Source organism: Calidris pugnax, unplaced genomic scaffold (genome assembly GCF_001431845.1).
Source record: "Calidris pugnax isolate Ruff unplaced genomic scaffold, ASM143184v1 scaffold25, whole genome shotgun sequence".
Classification (NCBI taxonomy): Eukaryota; Metazoa; Chordata; class Aves; order Charadriiformes; family Scolopacidae; genus Calidris; species Calidris pugnax.
The window spans coordinates 7,554,010-7,567,055 of record NW_015090805.1 but is presented as its reverse complement, the minus strand read 5'-3'; the positions used below and the strand labels follow the sequence as shown (position 1 = coordinate 7,567,055).

The following is a 13,046-nucleotide window of genomic DNA, read 5'->3' as shown; positions in this document are numbered from 1 at the left end:
CTAGGTTTTCCATGAGAACTGGGAATGTGACATATTAAAGAAGTGCCAGCTGAAAGAAGTGATCCTGAGAATTAGATTATATCATATCCTCTGCACGGTTTTGTGCAGGGAGGGAACTATGCAGACTCTGCTGCTAAAAAGCAAGGAAAGGAGTTGCTGTTATGCCCTGAGTTATTCTGCTGAGAATAGCACAAGTTGTTCTGCCTCACAGACTTGTAACATCTTATTACACAATACAGACAATTCCACATCCCATAAAGCAATGATATAGTTCATTGTTTCACGGTGTCCATTTTTTGTATCTAATTTCACCAGCGGAAATGGGAATTGCTAGAATAATTTTTTTTTTTTGTGTATCAGCATTCATAACATCTCTGCAAGGGGCTATTTGACTTCCTACTTTCCTGCAGCTGTCATCTGTTTTGCTGTATCTTCCGCATATTGTTTTTCACACACATTTGCTACAGAAATTGTTCTGTGACTTACCTAATCCTGACTTCTGTACATAGATCCTCACATTTTGCTGATACAGTATGCAGTTCTGAAGGCAAAGTTCTGTTCTGATTCACCTCATTTTTGGCACCATTGTCAATACTGTAATTGCCCTGCACGCATTGCAAGTCCCAGTAAACATGACAGCTAGATCACCTTCTACTAAAAAACAAAGGTGTGACTTTCCCAGACACTTATGGCTGCTGAAGCGAGTCTGAAAATCCTTATTTTAATGGGACGCACCGTTGAGGATCAGTGTGGTACCTCATAAAGACAGTCCCATTTTGTTCTCACCTGCTCTCACAATAACTTGTGTACACACACACACACACTGGGGAGGGCTGTGTGCATTGCTGCCAGACTCCGTGCTTGCCCTAACTTGCTGTGCTCAGTAACTCAGGTTCAACACACTCTTGCTCCTACCAAGCTCACCGTGTTGTTAAATTGTGTGTTAAATTGCAGAATAGACCCAGCAGGGCTGCAAGCAGAAAGCAAATCCTACTGATTTTCTCGAAAGCTATGAAGTTAAGAGATTTTGGACGCAGATTGATATCTATAAGAAACGGTGCTGCAAACGGTTTTAATCTGTTTGCTGTTATAATTTTTGGTTTTTTTTTTTGTTTTTTTTTTTTTGAAATTGCTTCCTGAGAGAGGTTTCTGAGATTTTATTCAAAGTATGGAAGAAATAGCTGATCCTCGATTTTTACACTTTCAGATATTCATGCTCGAAGTGTTTTCTTCCAAGGCTTTTGCTTTGTTACTTCGCTGTGAATAAAAAAAGACTGAACAAGCTGGAGCTTTTTCCCTCTTACAGATGAGACAGAGCTGTTTACTGTGCTATATTGAGTTAACTCTCTGCAAATTCACTGAAGGTAATGGGATAGCTAAGATGCCATTAATGGCATAAAAAGGCCAACAAGTGTTATGACTGGAAATGATGCATATGCTATTAAAATACCCCTGGGCTGATCCTCACAGCCCATGCTTTTTTCAGGTCTGGAGGTCGGAATATGCTTTCGTTTCTAGGTGGAGCATCTTTCCTGCAAAAATCATTGAGACAAAAATTATAGAAGCCCTGATTCCTATTTCAGGCCTTTTTTTTATAGTAAAATCCCATTTAAAAGTTCAGACTAATTTAGAGTTTCTTGCTCACGAATGCAGAACCGGCCTGACTTGTACTGTTCTGTCACATCATTATTGGAAGAACTTGCAGTATATTATGCTAAAGATTTACTACAAGCTTCATTAGCTTTTCGAAAGCCACTAAGTTCTTAATGTAGATTGGTTTGAATATACCCATGATTTAAATACAATAGATCCATGCACTGATTTTTGGAAGGGAAGAGTGAGTGCCGTAGAAATCTGTCAGGAGTCTTAGTTCTTCAAGGCCGTGGATGAACCTGGTCTACCACCAGATAGCATCCCTGTGGTCTGCACATTTTATTAGGCACCTATGACTGCAAGATCTTAGGAACAAACAGCAGTTTTGTACCCAGAAATACCTTCATGTTAGAGATGATCTTCAGGTAAGCTTTTTCGCCAAGTTTGCACTTTTTCTTCTCTGACATGAGAAGCGCAGAAAGATCAGAGTTAGACAAGGACGCAGAGGCCCCACTCTCTGCTCTTGACTATGCAATGTGAGATTATTCTAATGATACGGAGGTAGGTGGGTGTCTCAAAATGTTTGTATGTTCATTAAGAGGAAGTGAAATGGTTTTTGAACTGATGCTTGGAGAATGCATTTCGTTCACCTTGCAGAATCAGGAGCGATTCTTTCATACTTCCTTGCTAAATGAAGGGACAGTGCTTTAAACAGCAGCAGAAGCTGGTGTGCTTGCTACCCTCTTACAACGTTTGTCCTCTCCCACCGCGGCTGTGTCGGTCCTTCTTGATTTCAGACTGAGCTGTTCAACGCTTCCTTAGCCAGCTGCTAACGCTCTATAAGCTATCTATCATTTTTCTGTGACACAATTGGCTGCGTTTGTTGAGAAAGGAAGAGCCAAGTGATTCTCAAAGTCATTCGAGTGCAGTGTATATCAGGCTGTCTCTTCCAAGACTTGAGTTTTTCTCTTGTGAAAAAATAAAGGGAGGCTCAGACACAAATCTATAATATGATTCCAAACCCCCAAATCTTCCAGATCTTAGGGGAGTCAGACAAATGTTCTGGCTTTTACTGGCAGTTTGGAAGTCTCATTGTTATGTTGGGTTTTGAAGCGCTATCAAAAGATATTCTGCTACTGAATTTCCATCCAGACAGAAATACAAATTACCAGAAATTTCATAATAGTTTTAGAAAAACTGTTACGATTAAATTCTTGAAACTTACGTAATTCCCAGGTGATCTCATTTCCCAGGTAGATGAGTAACATTAAACACCTGTAAGCAGCCTGACCTTTGTAAAAGATAGTACATTTGCACAAATGTTAATTGTAGAAATTGAGCAACAACTGCATTAGTCATCTGTAAAAACTGAACTCGAAGCTTCTGGTTGTAACAGTATAGGCATCTACTGCAGGTTGCACGTGCATGAATAACTGTATTATCTGAAAGATTTAAAATTCTTTAATTGAAATTATTCACATTGCACTGAATAGATTTTTTTTAATATAATATTGCTGCGACTAAATTCCTTTGTAGTATGACTCCAGTGAGCTCTGTTCACTGAAGTTAATACTGGGAAAATTATGGGATCCTGTTTGTTCTGGACAATTATGAATTCTCACTCCATAATAAAGAAACCGAGATAAATAGCAAGGCCTTTTTTCCCCCGTGACAATCTTTCTCTGGCTTGCAGCATGAGAGGGAAGCAGAGAAGGTGACTGATGAATACTCTTTATGTCATGCCAAGCGAGAATTCCTTAATCTTGCAGAATGAATGACGTGGGATACACAACACTTCTCAAAGTGGGAGTAAAGCATGTCACAGCTAGCTTACTTGCCAGGCACTCAGCCTGGGGAGGGGTAGGTTTACCTCCTCACCTGCCAAACATACTTGGCATAGACTGACCATTTCTCCCAAATATTCTCAACAGATTCTCTTCTCAATAGATTCTCACCTGCACTTTCCCTATCAATAGAATAAGTTAGGTTTTAGCCTTAACTATTTCTTGTTTATTAAGTATTTCTACTATCTCCAGAGACCCACAGAGACTTTCTTTTTCATGGGGATTTGTCAGACAAAAATACTTGTGCATGTTCTGGGTAACGCATATGCACCAAACCTGAGGCTTTTGAAATCTAGCATTAGACTTGCTCTGCAAGGAGGTGTAGATGGTATGCGAATGCATAATAAATCCAAAACATTCCTGTTGCATCAGAAGTCCTGCACAAGTGGTAATCAACTCTACAATATATGCACAATGGCTCCAACACTTCTTGGGAACATCAGCCTCACAGGGCATGAAGCATAGAGGTGATCTGCAGGTGTGCAATAGGGGGAGTCACTGATAGTCACACATCTATCAGCCATGCTCAAAGTCACGACTTCAGTCAGACTATCTGATTCAAGATATCTAAAATTCTGAAGAAATGTACGAAATCTGCATTTTCTGCCCAGGCACATTTTTTTAATGGAAAAAGAACAGATATCCAGGGACACCTCGATATATGGTAACCTGGCGCAGAAATGACTGTCTTTGGAAGAGGGGCAGAGACAAAGGCTGGCTGAACATTCTTCACTTTAATAAACTAGAGTTTGGGAACAGAATAATTTGAAACCATGACGCAGGGCTTCCCTTGGGAAGCAGGAGACAGGTGGGCTCCACAGAAACAAGGGAGAATTGTATTTGATTTAGTTTTTGGTTTTCCTCATATATTTAGAAGAGTATAAGCACACACATACATGTCAGCACTATTAATAGCAACATAATAGCATGGGGTTTGCATGTGTGATTTATAAGGGTGATAAGATCAAACCTCATCACTTCTCTAAATTAATCTGTGTTAGGGATTCCTCTGAGAAAATGTAGGTTTAAACTAGATTAAACAATTGGATCAGTTTAGATTTCCTTGTTCGTGTTATTATATTCCCAGAACACAATTTATTATCAGTGAATGCCCTCACAGAGAGCATGGCAAACAGCTGTATAGCTGGAGAGAGGCATTATGCATGTAGGAAGCGTCATTTTAATTGCATAGAATTACATTATCACTTTCACAGCACTAGGAAGATGCCTTAGCAATATACACAGTCTGTGGTCATTGCCAACATAAAATGCAACCTTCACACAAGTTCTCTGGAAAGGAAACCTAGCTGTTGAAACCAGTTCTTGTTACAGTATGACAGCAGTGCAAGAATATAGATGGTACTGGTTTGAACACCAGAAAGACCTGGGTTTTACTCCCACTCATATTATCCACATTTTGTGCAGCTTGATGCATGTCATTCCCCCCTTTTTTGTACCTTTGCTGCTTCTCACGCCATTTTCTTGGCTTGGCTATTCAGAACAGCAGGCCCCCACAACAAGGACAAGGACTGTTGCCTCCCAAATGTTTGCAAAGCAGTGCAACATAAACAGTCTTTCAAGTTCATGACAAAACCTTTCAGTCCTTTCATAAAGGAGAAATGCTAGTACTTGGTTGTCTCCCAGGTGATGGGATTTCAGGCTCCTTTTGCCAGAAATGCATGGGATGTAGCTAGACGGCTAGATTTTTTTTTTTTTTAACTTACCAACGAAGGCTTAGTATCTGTTTTTCACCTGTAACAGGAAACCACTGCAGGAGTAATTTGGCCATTCCGGCACAGTCTGTGTCTATTTATAATTGTAGAAGGTAGGAAGAGACCTCAAGAAATTATCTAGGGGTCAGAAACCTTTCCAAGTTTGCATATTAGATCAGATTTCTTTTTTCCTGCTTTGAGGTTACATGTGCTGGGAAGAACTTCCTGGGAGCTGAGAGATGCTTTATCCAGTGATGACACTCTCATGATGCCATGGCTCCCAGCTCCAGAGGCTACACGTGCCTTTCAAATATGTGACTGCAAGTTATCATGCACACTCACCTCACAAGCTGCTGCCCTTGGGTCTGCTACCCCCCTTCCCAAACACACTCAACAATATCTAAATGATGCCTTTTCCAGCTGTGTTTAAAACCAGCAATGCTAAGGATTCGGTGACCTCCACTGGCACCAAGGCTCTCTTAGCCTCCCAGCTAGGAAGTTTACCCTTATATATAGCAGAAACTGTAACTCTAGATACCATTTAAGTTCCCTGCTCCCTTCTAAGCACTTACCTACTGCCTTCCACTCAGCAGCAACCTTTTACATATTTGAAGACTGTTATCATGTTTCTTCTCAGTCCTCTCTTCTCTAGACTAAACAAATTCAGTTCTTTGAGATTTCCCTCCAGGGTCATTTTTTAAAACTTCTAGTACTTTTTGTTGCTCTTGGGGCTTTCCCTAATTGCCCATTCCTCTCTTGAGTTCAGTGACCAAAGTCAATCAGTCCATTTTCCAGTTTGAGACCTCACCAGTGCTGAGTAGGATTGGAGAAATATTTCACATATCTCACCTAGTCAATTTACACATTTCAGCAGAATACTTGCTTTTCCACACCAGTATGGCATTGTTAATTCTTACTCAGCTTGAGCTCTTCCAAAATCCCCAATGCATTTTTGTGCCGGTCTTTGCTAGCTGTTCTCCGTTTGGGTGTTTATTCTTACCTAAGCATAAGAGTTTACATCTGTTTTTACTGTACTAAATCCTGTTGTTTTCAGACCATTTTGTCAATTGATCAAGATGCTAATCCTGCCATGGCACTTGTAGAACTTTCTCTACATATTTGGTAGCCATACTCGATACGCCATCTTCCAAACTGCAATGAAAATAGTGAATGGTAGAGTCCTGGGATGGGCATCTGCAGAACTGCCTTCTGTAATTTTTCCACCTCAACAATGAGCCAATGATAATTCCTCTTTTAGTATTTTTTTTTCAAGGAGCTATGAGTCCATCTTACAATAGTTTCATTTTAGCTTGCTTACATGAAATCACAAGAGACTGTGTTGAAAGCCTTGTTCAAGTCAAGATATGTAGTATCTATTGTCCATAAGACCTGCTACTTGTCAGAGAAGGAAATTAGCTTGGTTCTGCATGATTTGTTCCTGGCAAATCTTTCTTGGTCTCTACTTATCATTTCATTATTTCCCATACACAAAAGAAAACTTTGTTTAATTATTTGTTTCAATATATTTCCAGCAATTCAAGTTAGGCTGTTTTCTCCACCTATATTCCTCAAGCTGCTTTTCTTCTCTTTTACAACCAGGCACTGCAATCACCTGTCTTCAGTCTTCTGTTCCCCAGGTGTTGTGGGAAAGGATCCCTCATGGCTGTAGGATTGCTTCAGCCAGTTTCCCACATGCTCTCAGTTGGTTTCTGCTAGGTCTGGCAAGAAACCGACTTACTGAAGTAGTCTATTCTGTTCTTTCTGTTATTTAGCCTTAGACATTAATGCTTAGTCAACTGATCATAGTTAATTCTTTTTGTTGAGGAGTGAGGTGAAAAAGATATTAATCACTTTGGCTTTTTCTGTGTCACCTCTTACTAGCTTTCCATCCTTGTTGAAGGGTAGATAATTTTTTTGCCATTGCCTTGCTCTAACTTCTAATGTATAGAAGTGCTTTCTTGTTACCCTCTCTTTTCTTTGCTAATTATATTGACTTTTTTGCCTTGGCCTTTCTGATTTTATTCTCACAGGCTCCTTTTATGCTTTTATTCTTGTCCTTAGTTTGCTGTAGTATACGGTCACATTGGAGGGCTAATGAGCCACTTACTGAGATTTAAACAAGTTGTTGCCTGTTAGCTGGGGCACAGAAACTGATGGTGTGCCTGCTGCAGCTCTGCAGCTTTCTTTCCAGGGTCATCCTCTATCTGCACATGTATTTATAGATGTTTCCTTGTCATCTTGTAAACCCCATAAACTACCATTTGTTACCTACCTCCAAGTTTAAAGCCTTCCTTACACAGCTGAGCCCTCTCTTCCCACTTTTTGCCCTAGGCCTCACTGGCACTCAGCAGGTCTTGAAAACTCACCCAAGCCCTCCTGGTGACTTCACCTTCCCATCCGCACATTAATTTCCAGTATGCCAGAGCACAGACCTTTCAGCTTCCTACTACCCCATCTTTCCCTGTCCTAGTCTTTTTCAAGACTGCACTTTCTTCATCCTACTCTTTTTCCATTCATTCTCCCTTTCCCCTCACCTTCTCTTTTACTTCCTGTCATTAGATCCTAGTCCCAGTTTGAGTGCCTTTGCCTCTGGAAAGGCACTGACACTTTCAGAGCTCCTTACTTCTCCATTGTCCCTCCGAGCACTGTGCAGCCCTATTTGATGTGCTCATGGTCCTACCTGGCAGGACCATTAACACACATGCAAAAGAGCAGTAGAGGGTCTTTGTGAGAGGGCCAGATGAGTCACAGCAGCCTTACTGCACTGTCTTAGAATTGGTTTTTTTGTGGACAGGACACCTCCTGGGGTATCAGGCTAAACAGCAGGATGCCTCTTCCTCCCTTTCCATAAAAAAGAATCACCAGCCATAAATAAAATGTATTTATTTACCTCTTGGGTGGAATGTTTTTTGGATGGACTTGGGTTGGAATTATCTATAGTTTAAGGTTTTGTAGATTCTGGTTAGTTGCTTTGAGACAGTTAATATTTCATGTGATTATTTCAAGAAGTTGATACGTTCTTCATTCAGACCACTTTATATGCCTAGCACCAATTGAATTCAGTTTCACTGGGGATCATTCGGCACTTCTGCAAATTAGACCACAAAATGTCAATTCAGATAGCCAGAAACTAGGAGCATGAAATTTGTGGCCACCTGCAAGAAGTGTGGTTTAACTGACTTATCCAGCACCATATAAGAACTATGTGGCAAAGAAGAGATTGAATCCATGCCTAAACTAGAGCTCAGCTGTTTTAACCAAGAGCTCATCCTTTTTCACGTGATCCTGTTCTGTCATTTACCGCAGACCTTCCACTTGCTGAAACAAATGTGGAAAAACCCCTGTAGACAGCAGCCTCCACCACTATGTAGTCCTGACACAGCTCCAGAGCAGCTCCATCCTGAAAAATAAATGTGGCAGAGATCCCATGGAAAAAATATGCAATTATATACTTTGCATATGCATATGCAAAGGGAAGGCAGGAGAAAATAACACTTCTCATTAAGTAGTATTGATTTTGCAACCTAGTCTTCATTTAAAGCAGATTTTACATGTGCAATTATCTAGCTTTTAAAAAAGCAAACAGTAAAAAAAAAACAAAACCAAACCCTTTCCATCATGCAGCATCATTTTGTTTTAAATGTCATTAGGGCTGGAGCCTTTAGCTTTACCACAGAGCTCCCTGCCACTCTGAGCTAACAGGGAAACTGATAAGAGCAGTGGGTTGTCATCCATGCATGGACAGGAGGAATATTAAACAAATTTACTTTGCTGGGGGATTCACAGGTATTTGCTGACAGAAGAAAACTGTGGTGGGGGGTAAGTGGGGGTGGGGAATCCAGAGACCTGTAGTTTTATAAGAAGATCTGCAATACATGATTCTTCCTGCTCTCTTCTAACACAAACCATTCAGCTTCCTACTAGCCCATCTTTCCCTGTCCTAGTCTTCTTCAAGACTGCCCTTCCTCCATCCTAGTCTTTTTCCATCTATTCTTAGTTCTCCCTTTCCCCTCACCTTCTCTTTTACTTCCTCTCATTAGATCCTAGTCACAGTTTGAGTGCACCACATCACAATCTACTCCACATTCCTTCCCACTTGTCCCTGCTGTGGTCTTTTTGGCCCATGCTTTACCCTGACAGTCCCACTTTTCCTTCGTTTCTCAGCTCCATTTTCTTTCAATCCTTCCTCCAGGGCAACATGTTCGGGAGCCACATTCCCAGACAGATACTTCAGGAGCCCAATGTATGATCTTACAACGGCCCCATCTGTTAATACTATTTCCTTCACTTCAGCTTTGCTCACTCATCTGCTCCTTTGGGACCCTATGACTTCTGATATTTCACTGTTGTGACCCAGCTCCATGTGTCACATCTTTGGAGCATGTCTGGACCACGAGCACTGCCGTGACTGCAGAGCCATGCGGGTATTGCCATGCAGGCTTTGTACTCCCTAGTTCACCTGATACTACCTCAAACGGATAGTGCTCAGCTACAAACCTTACTGAGAAGGTGAGTAAACACCAGAGAGAACAGGCATGTATCTGTGTCTGTATCTATATCCCTGTCTACAGGCTATAGACAAACACCAGTACTAGCAAACAAAACCACACTTGGACGTGGAATTATTCTTTCCACAGGCCATTCCCCTTTATTACTACAACCTCATAAAATCTGTCCTGATCTGAAGGTGAATCCTAGTCCTAAACCTGTGACAATTTTTGATTTTAGTTTGATATTGTGCAACATTATCACAGCTAGAAATTAAAGCTTTTATTAAGAGGAGAGAACTGGCTTTTCTGTGGTGCACAGAGTACTTGTTTCAAAACTAGGTATATTCCATCAGAAGAAAGAGATCACTGAAGGGCAATATAATTGTGCTTAGAGAAGCTATTAATGGTAATTTTTTGGTTTTTAAAGTGCAGTATTTTCTCTTTCATTTTCCGCCTTAATCCTGCCATGCTGGACTAGCTTCTTTGTCAGGAGTCTATGACATATTGCATGACATTTTTTAATTCCCTAAAACATTTTCAACAGCTTCTTCACAGAATAGCTTCTGTATTTACATATGCATATAGAATGCATGAGGACATATTTTTATCTTGTGCTTTATTAGAAAGAGTGACGTTATTCATTAGTGCTCTCTGTGCTGCTCTCTGGCATAGGGATGGATGTGAAAGACACCAAGATGCAGAGAGGATGGTTTGCCTGTGTAGCACAACCAGCCTCCAGCATGAAAAAGTCATGACTTGAGCTTCTCAAAAGTCAAAAGTTTACACTTGTTACTTTAAAAAAAAAAAAGAAAAAAAAGAAATCTGTTGCATTTCCTTACTCAGTATTTAGGGCATGGATGCTACATGTTTCGTCTGTTAACTTTGTTCTTCGTCTATAACTGTGTGCTTTTAAATATTAAATGAGAGTCTGCTACGGTCTTTGGTTAGTGCTTTGAGAAAAAAACCAACCTGTGAGATTTAAGGTAGCTCATACCTGGTGGACACACTCCATCAGTAGCGAGAAAGTCAGAAAGTGTTAGGAACTCCCACAAAGATGTGGGGTGTCACAGATGTATGCAGTGGTCAGTCCACGAGCGAGTGTGTGCATAGCTGTACGTAGGCACGATGCGTGAGAACCAGATGCCCATACATTGCAGGCACAGGTAGATATAGCCACGCTGTCTGTGTTGCTAATATGCATGAGAGACTGACTCTCAAGCGTATAGATCTCATTCAGCAAACATACATACAGTAATGCCTCTCTGGGAGTGTGTTTATTAGATGCCATGCACAAGTGCTTCTGCATGCATCAACAAATCCCAGCACAGACAAAAGTGGACTCAGGCTTCAGTCTTATGTTTGCGGGGTCTTGAGATGCAGCACAGAAGTATGGGTGTGGGTGGGATTCACAAAAAAAAAAGGAGGAGGTGGGTTTGTTGGCCACATGCAGATGTGTATTTGTGGGTTTTACATGTGGAATGTAGTTGGAATGGAGTATGAATGGTGAATATAAATGTATATCCAAGAGAGAATCAAATATTGGCATTTGAAAGCAGCACCAGATATTTCAGTATATAGTCTTGGGGATTTGCATAGAGTTTTGCGTGTGAGAGAAAGACTCCAGGAACAGGGATTGAACGCGTTTCCTTTTTTCTCACAGAGGAGAATTTTAAGCAGGTAGAGTGTTGGTCGAGCAGCAGAGAGTAGGGTTTTCATGTTGTGGGAAGAGAACAGTGTGGCTCACACGTGACTCTTGCCACCACTGGCGGGGAGCACCGGGAAGCTGGGAATGGCTGTCTGATGGTGTGTGTAGGGCAGGGATACCTGGGCATTCTCGCCTCCACTGGGGGCCATCACTTACAACTCCATGGATTGCCTCTGGAACTGATCGGGCACCTGCTCAGAACAAGGAAGCAGCTCAGGCCAGCCAACACTGTACTAAAAAAAAAAAAAAGGCAAGCAGAGTAACCCATGGAGGGCTTGTATGTGGCAAGCACCAACAGGCGGTAAATTATACCTGTTAGCTGCCTGGCAATCTCTGCCTAGGCACTGGGAGGGTGGGAGTTCGGGAATACGTGTAAACACTTCCCAATCGCATAGGCAATCCATCCCGGTAACTTGTAGCAGTGCACAAAACAGCTCCTAGCACCCAGTGGGGCTTTGTTGTGCCTGCAGGGCACGGTACCTTGCAGGGAACTACCTAGAACTCACATCTGCTTTAGATGAGGGGGGCCCACAGCGCTGCTGGTGCTGGCTGTGCTGGGGTCATGGTGGGAAGTGCTGGGAGAAGTTTTCAGCTCGCAATACCTCCACCTGGGATGGGCTTTGCCCACTACATTATCACCCTCCATGCAAGCAGAGGAAAAGTACATGAGCCTGGCCGGTGGTGGGGCAGAGCGTGGCTGGGATTCCCTGGCGAGATGCTGAGGCCACCCTTGATTGGGGTGGGGTGATATTTCCTAGATTAAAAGTTTTTTACTCTTAAGATTTGCCTTCCTTCCTACTTCCCCTTGAGCTCAAGGCACGGCGGCTCCGCTCTCTCCTCAGACAGGGCCAGGTGATGAGGGCTTCAAAACCTTGGGCACAAGCTCGGCGTGAGCTTGGGTCTCTTTGAAGGTGTAGGAGGGAAGAGGGCACCCTCGGAGGGATGCGTGTCTCTGCCGTGGAGGAGAGAAACACTGCCAAAACAAGCCTGACGTACCCCCAGGCTCTCCAAACACCCCTCTTTGGTGGACGCAGGTGGACACCGGTGTTGGATGTGCTGCCGACAGAGGGTATCAGTGTCGCTGTGACGGTTGGGGGGCCGGTACAACGCCGAGGCTGCCCAGGAGCTGCCCCACCAGCAGCACCCCAGCAGCCAGGCCGGCCATCCCCACCTTGCGCCGTTGGTACCTCCAACCCCACAGCTCCCCCACCCGCGCTCAGGCCAGCGGGCACAGGCCTCCCGGGTGCCCCGAAGGCCGCTGGAAGGTTCTGGAAGAGCCGCGGGGGGGCGGGTGCCCCACACGTGCGGCCTCGCGCGGCTGCCGGTGCCGGCCCACCCAGGTGCCTGAGGGAGGATAGCCGCGGCCGTGGGCGGGCGGTTGGCAGCCAGGCGCGGGCCGCCCCCCCCTCCACCATGTGCGGTCTCGGGTGTGTGTCTGTGCGTGTGTGTGTGTGTGTGTGCTCGGAGACGGAGTGGTGGTGGTGGTGGTGGGGGGGAGCGAGGGGGCGGACTCAGTGGAAATTTCCACTCCCTGCAGCAGTCACAGTCGCCGCGGCGGCGGGAAGGAGGAAGGCGGGCGCAGGCCCGGAGCCGCCGCTGAGGGAGGGGGCGGTGGTTGAGGGGGAGAGGCGCCGCCCGCGGCTCGGCCCGCCCGGCCCGGGCCCGGGCCCGCTCCCCGGCGGCGGGTGTACCCCCTGCCGCT

At 43.7% G+C, this 13,046-nt stretch overlaps 1 protein-coding gene across 1 annotated transcript in view; it reads left to right on the top strand.

Annotated features, from left to right (window-relative positions):
- The first annotated feature begins 12,753 nt into the window (after positions 1-12,753).
- Positions 12,754-13,046, top strand: part of SLC5A3 (solute carrier family 5 (sodium/myo-inositol cotransporter), member 3) — a 23,142-nt gene continuing 22,849 nt past the window's right edge. Inside the window, exon 1 of the mRNA XM_014938101.1 lies at positions 12,754-12,771. The gene's annotated coding sequence lies outside the window, so the exon portion shown is untranslated. The remainder of the gene's footprint in view (positions 12,772-13,046) is intronic.